Source organism: Nicotiana attenuata, chromosome 6 (assembly GCF_001879085.1).
Source record: "Nicotiana attenuata strain UT chromosome 6, NIATTr2, whole genome shotgun sequence".
NCBI lineage: Eukaryota > Viridiplantae > Streptophyta > Magnoliopsida > Solanales > Solanaceae > Nicotiana > Nicotiana attenuata.
The window spans coordinates 24,651,040-24,658,354 of NC_031994.1; positions in this window are offsets into that span (position 1 = coordinate 24,651,040).

Here is a 7,315-nt window from a genome sequence, read left to right on the forward strand (position 1 = left end):
ATGAAAAGAGGAGGGGAAGAGAGAGGTGAGAGAAAAAATGGAATGGGGGAGGGGGGGGGGGGTTGGGTTGTGTTTCGTCGGATTTGGGGGGGGGGGGAAACGAAGTGTGGGGGGTAGGTTAAGTAAGAAGGGGGGGAGGGGAAAAGAAAAAGAAAAAGTATTTAAAAAAAATTTCTGAACTTACCTAGCCTGGGCCCAATCTGGTCTGCCGCGGTCCTACCGCGGTTACGCTTGGACCGCGGTAGACCAGTTTCAGAGGGAGTGTTTCACCGCGGTCCTACCGCGGTTACGCTGGGACCGCGGTAGACCACTTTCAGAGGGGGTCCTGGACCGCGGTCCGACCGCGGTTACGCTGGGACCGCGGTCTGGGCGTGTTCCTTCTACTCTATTATTATTATTATTATTTTTCATGAAGTTATGCATTACACTTACAACAAATTCGTAGGTTGCCTCCCACGCAGCGCTTGATTTAACATCGCGGCACGATGCAAGTAGTTGAGATCTTACTCCTCATTCTCGTATTGGGGTTCTTTTAAATTGGTCACCATTGTATCCCCCTTTTCTGCAGCTATTCCAAGGTAATATTTCAACCTTTGTCCATTGACGGAGAACTTGTTTGTCACGTCTTCCGACTCAATCTCAACAGCTCCACTTGCAAACATTTGCACCACTCTAAATGGCCCAGACCATCGGGACTTTAACTTACCCGGAAACAATCTCAATCGTGAATTATACAATAGTACCATGTCACCGGGTTTAAAGTCTCTGTCCACGATGTGCTTGTCATGCATTTTCTTCATTTTTTCCTTGTAGAGCCTCATGCTTTCAAAGGCTTGATATCGAAATTCCTCCAGCTCATGCAACTCCGTAAGTCGATTTTGTCCAGCGCTTCAGGATCCATGTTCAATTGCTTCAGCGCCCACCAAGCTCGATGTTCTAACTCCACAGGCAGGTGACAGGCCTTCCCAAATACCAACTTGTATGGTGACATAGCTATTTGTGTTTTGAACGCAGTTCTATAGGCCCAGAGTGCGTCATCAAGCTTCTTTGCCCAATCAATTCGGGTGGCATTCACAGTCATCGTTAGTACACTCTTTATCTCCCTGTTGGACACTTCAACTTGCCCACTGGTCTGTGGATGGTAAGGAGTAGCCACCTTGTGGCACACATCATACTTAGCAAGTAATTTCTCGAAGGCTCTATTGCAGAAGTGAGTGCCTCCGTCACTGATGATCGCTCTTGGTGTCCCAAACCGGGTGAATATGTTCTTTTTCAGAAATCCGACCACCACTCTTGCATCATTGGTGGGCAAGGCTGCAGCTTCCACCCATTTAGATACGTAATCCACTGCAACAAGTATGTACTTATTGCCAAATGAGCTGACGAAGGGACCCATGAAGTCAATCCCCCAAACATCAAACACCTCTACTTCTTGAATTGGTTTCATTGGCATCTCATGGCGACGGGAAATGTTTCCCGTCCTCTGGCATTCATTGGAGCCCTTTACCCAGAGGTGTGCATCTCGAAACACAACTGGCCAAAAGAATCCGGCCTCTAGCACTTTCGCAGCTGTTCTGACCCCTCCAAAATGTCCTCCATATGCTGATGCGTGACAAGCCTGCAAAATTGAAGATTGTTCTATCTCGGGGACACACCTCCGGATTATGTTATCAACACATATTCGAAACAAATGAGGTTCATCCCAATAATGCATGCGGTAATCACGAAAGAACCTTTTCTTTTGGCCAGGTGAAAGGTCATAGGGAACAATACCGCAGGCCGGGTAGTTTGCAAAATCTGCATACCATGGCGCATCCTCAAGAGTGGCTGCGAGCAGCTGCTCGTCTGGAAAGGTTTCCAGAATCTCTTCGACCTCGACTGATTTTTCAGCTCCTTCAAGTCATGATAGATGATCAGCGACTTGATTTTCTGTGCCCTTACGGTCACGAATTTCGAGGTCGAATTCTTGCAACAGCAGCACCCAACGAATCAGGCGCGGCTTAGACTCCTTTTTCTCAATTAGGTACCTGAGAGCTGCATGGTCAGTATACACAATTACCTTGGAACCAATCAGATATGATCGGAACTTGTCAAAAGCAAACACAACTGCCAACATCTCCTTCTCCGTCACTGTGTAGTTGAGCTGTGCACCGCTTAGCGTTCTGCTTGCGTAGTAAATCGGGTGCATCAGCTTATCTTTTCGCTGCCCCAAGACTGCTCCTATAGCATAGTCGCTGGCATCACACATGAGCTCAAATGGTTGCTCCCAGTTGGGAGCAACAATGATGGGTGCAGTTATCAACTTCTTCTTCAGTTCCTCAAATGCCAACCTGCAATCATTAGAAAACACAAAGGGCTGATCCTTTTCAAGGAGTTTGCATAATGGGTTAGCAATTTTGGAAAAATCTTTTATGAAACGCCGGTAGAACCCGGCGTGACCAAGGAAACTTCTCACCCCCTTGATTGAAGTGGGCGGTGGTAACTTCTCAATCACGTCAACCTTAGCATGGTCGACCTCAATTCCTTTTCTGGACACTCGATGTCCCAGGACTATCCCTTCTTGTACCATAAAATGGCACTTCTCCCAGTTTAGCACTAAGTTTGTCTCCACACATCTTTTGAGCACTCTGCTTAAGTTGTGAAGACAGTCTTCGAATGAATCTCCTACCACGGAGAAATCATCTATAAAGACCTCCACAATATCCTCCACCATATCTGTGAAGATGGCTAGCATGCACTGTTGAAAAGTCGATGGTGCATCGCAGAGCCCAAAGGGCATTCTCCGAAAGGCAAAGATGCCATACGGACAGGTGAAGGATGTTTTCTCTCTATCTTCGGGGGCTATTGATATTTGATTGTACCCCGAATATCCATCTAAGAAACAAAAGTGTGATCTTCCAGCCAGCCTGTCCAACATTTGGTCAATGAAGGGCAAGGGAAAGTGGTCCTTTCGGGTGGCGGTGTTCAATTTCCGGTAATCCATGCAGATTCGCCACCCTGTGACTGTACGAGTTGAGATCAACTCATTGTTGTCATTTTTCACAACAATCATTCCCCCTTTTTTTCGGAACACATTGGACAGGGCTGACCCAATTACTATCAGAGATGGGGAAAATGATTCCCGCATCTAACCATTTGATCACCTCTTTCTTTACAACCTCTTTCATATTAGGGTTCAGCCTTCGCTGATGTTCCCTGGAAGGTCTGTGCCCCTCCTCCAGGAGAATCTTATGCATACAGAAGGCTGGGCTGATACCCTTTATGTCTGCCATGGTCCAACCAATGGCAGTCTTGTTATCCTTCAGTACCTGTAAGAGCTTCTCTACCTGCACATCTAGCAAACAGGATGATATAATAACAGGTAAGGTCGAATCAGGGCCTAGGAATGCATACCTGAGGTGATCTGGGAGTGGCTTCATCTCCAGCTTGGGTGGTTCCTCTATTGATGGCTTGGCTGGAGGAGTGACCCTTTTCTCCAGCTCAAGGGACTCGAACTGAGGTTCCCTTGACCAAAACCCTCGGCCTTCCAATGCCATCACCCATTCAGCTAATCCCTCACCATCCATTTCTTCTAAATTTGTCAGGCATGCCTCCAATGGATCTCTCACAGTTAGGGTCCTATCATCTTCTTGCAGAATTACATCCACTGCCTCCACTAGAGAGCAATTCGCATATTCGCTGGGTCTCCTCATTGATTGCTGAACATTGAATATGACTTCTTCATCGTTCAATCTCATTTTAAGTTCCCCAGTCTCACAGTCTATCAGTTCTCTCCCAGTGGCTAAAAATGGTCTCCCCAAAATAAGGGGTATCTCCTCATCCACCTGACAATCCAGAATCACAAAGTCTGCAGGGAACACGAACTTCCCCACTTGCACCAGCACATCATCAAGAATACCAGTTGGTCTTTTCACAGTGCGATCAGCCAGCTGTAGCAGCATAGAAGTCGGTCTAGCTCTGCCGATGCCCAATTTAGTGTACACTGCCAGCGGCATCAGGTTTATGCTGGCTCCCAAATCACACAACGCCTTTGCAAAGGCATAACTTCCAATTGTGCATGGAATAGTGAAGCTACCTGGATCGGACATCTTTTGAGCCATCGGTTTTGCCACCACTGCGCTGCAGGTCTGTGTCAGAGTTACTGTGGATAGATCCTGAAAATCAAACTTCCGTGGCATTAAATCTTTCATCATCTTGGCATAACCGGGCATCTCCCTCAAGGCATCCATCAACGGAATATTCAACTGGATTTGACGCAGCATCTCCATGAGCTTTTTGTATTGGTCTGCCTTCTTTTGTTTGACCAGTCTCTGAGGGAAGGGTGCAGGTATCACCCTTTGTGCATTGCTGGCTGTCTTCTCTCTGTTAGGAGTTTCTGGCTCAAAAGGTGCCACCTGTTCTGCAACTTGCTCGGTCTCCTTTTCTTTGCCTTTTTCCTCCTGACTCTGCTCAACCACTACTTCAGTGAGTTCTGTTGGTTCTTCTACCTCTAATTGAACTGGAGTAGCTGGTGTAGTATTCTTGCTGGCTTGTGCAATTTCCTGCTCTCTATCTAAATCTCTACCATTCCTGAGACTGACTGCCATCAGCTGATTCGGGTTTTGCTCCTTGGGGTTTATGTTTGTGTCTGCAGGTAAAGTTCCCGGAGGACGGTTGTTCAAAGCCATGGACAGCTGACCCAGCTGTGTTTCAATATTCTTTATGGCTGAATCATGCACTGCCAATTTTTCCTGCACTTTATTATTTGTCCCAATGAGTTGCTGAAACATACCCCTGATCTCCACCATGTTGTTATCTTGCTGCTGAGGGGGTGGTTGATAAACCAATTGCTGCTGATTTTGCTGTGGATAACCCTGTGGTTTCTGATAAGGCACTGACACTAATTGGTTTTGAGGGTGCATACCCCCAGGCTGCTGCATATTAGGCCTGTACTGCTGATTTTGCTGCGGTCTCCACTGCTGTGCTCCTTGTCTCTGACCCCCATAGTTGTTGACATAATTCATATCTTCCCGGACCCCTAGATTTTCACCTTCTCCGCTCCATGAACACACATAGGACTGATTAATACACGGTGTACATAGTCCTCCATTCGTTGTATCAACGATGTGCACCTGTTTTGTACCCATCTCATCAATCTTCTTTGTCAATAGGCTCATCTGGGTCAGGAGTGTGGCCATGTTCTCTTCCTGCGAATTATTGGGATCAAGTGGAACTGAGTGCACTATGGGTGCTAGTGTTGCACCTCTAGTCATCCACCCCGCATTTTGTGACATCTTATCGAGGAGAATTTTGCACTCGGTGAATGTTTTGCTTAAGAAAGCACCTCCAGCTGAAGCACCCACATTCGCTTTCAAGTTGTCAGCTAGACCCATGTAGAATCTCTGGCTGAGCATCTGATCTGGAATGCCATGATGAGGACACTTCACAAGCATCCCTTTAAATCTTTCCCAAGTTTCTTGCAAGGACTTAGTAGAATGCTGCCTATACTGCAATATGGAATCAATTTGCTGTGCAGTCTTGTTAGGTGGATAGAACTTGTTCAGACACTGCTTGACTAATTCCTCCCAAGTGGTCATAGAGTTGATAGAGAGCGAATTTAACCAAGTCTGAGCTACCCTGGTTACTGAGAATGGGAACAGGAGCAGTTTGATAGCTTCAGGGGTTACATTGGGCTGTCTTTGGATCATGCAAATTGACAGAAAATTTTTCAAGTGTTGTTGCGGGTCTTCAATGCTTGACCCGGTGAAGTCCCTTATTTTGCAGCAGATGCAGCATGTTGTTGGTGATCTGGAATGTCTCCGCTTGAATTGCGGGCACAGCTATGGCAGTGGCCAGATTGTCAGCTGTAGGCTGTGCCCAGTCATAAAGTGTAGCCTCGGGCACAAGAGGTGCCACCCCTCTGACATTTAAGTCAGCTGGCTCATCCCTGATGTTTCCGTTGACGTTATCTATGTCACCCATGTCAAATTCGAGTTAGTGTGTTGGTTGAGGTTGTTGAAGTCCTTTGTTGGCACGGTTCAATGCCCTGAATATTTTCTCGGGGTCTGAGAGTCCTTCTAGTATTTCTCCAGTCCTCGAAGAATTTCTAGGCATACACCTGCTTTCCACAAGATTTCAAACGTTAGAATTTCAATGAAAAGATTGGTATAGAGAAAACTGACTACACTTAGAATTTTTGTATTTCTTTCAATTGTAATTGATAACACCGTTAATTCCCCGGCAACGGCGCCAAAATTTAATCACGCTCAACTGAGTCTCACAAAAGACTAAGCGGGCGTTGCAATTATAATCTGAGTATTATTGCCCAGAGTCGAACCACAGGGAACTAACCTATCAATCACTAGATTTACTAAATTCACACAATCTGTTTTCCCAAACTTTTTGATTCACAATGGTTGATTTTCTAACAACTAAAGATTGAAAGTAATTAACAACTGAAAATTAACTAAACTTGATTGTAAACAGTAGGAATAAGGTCTAAGGCAATGGTTTCCCCCGTTGATAATTTCCTTGGTTGTATATGTCTTATAACTACGATTTAGTTGTCTCTAACAATCATGAACGCTCAAGCTATCATAATTCTCTCTCAAGTAAATATGATAATCTACTAGACGCACTCTCTCAAGCTACGCTAGCTAATTTCACAATACAATTCACTTAGATTGCACCCGGGGTTTCATTATCTCTAATCCATCCCCTAAACCCTCGATTATGACTCTCGTCTATACTCCGGGAGTGATGTTGTTCATACAATCACCTAAATATGCACTCTCTCTCAAGTATATACATAATAAATAGGGACGGATAATTGAGGGCCCTTTCAACTAATCCACAATCAAAACATAGACGAACAACTAGAGATTAACAACCAAATCCAATTATATTAATAAAACAACCAAGTCATTTCCAACGGGTTCCATCAAAACCTTAGATTAAGGTTTTTAGCTACTCATAACAATGGGGAAATAAACTACTAAAAGATTCATAATCGTAAATTGCAAGAAAAATAAAGAAGAATAAGAGTAATGATGTTTTGGGTGATCTCTCACACTTGTTTTCCTTGCCAAAGTACTCTCTAAAACATTACATGCCTCCCTTGGGCGAGTTCTATTGTTTAAAATAGGGTTTTGGGCTAAGAATTCCGTGTTTTGCACTTCAGTCCCTCAATTTTACGCCTCCTGCCACGGTCCTACCGCGGTTACGCCAGGACCGCGGCCAAATCACCTCTCAGAATCCGCAACACCTTCCTGCCGCGGTCCGACCGCGGTTACGCCGGGACCGCGGCAGTCCATCTCCAGTTCTGGTTTGTGCATTT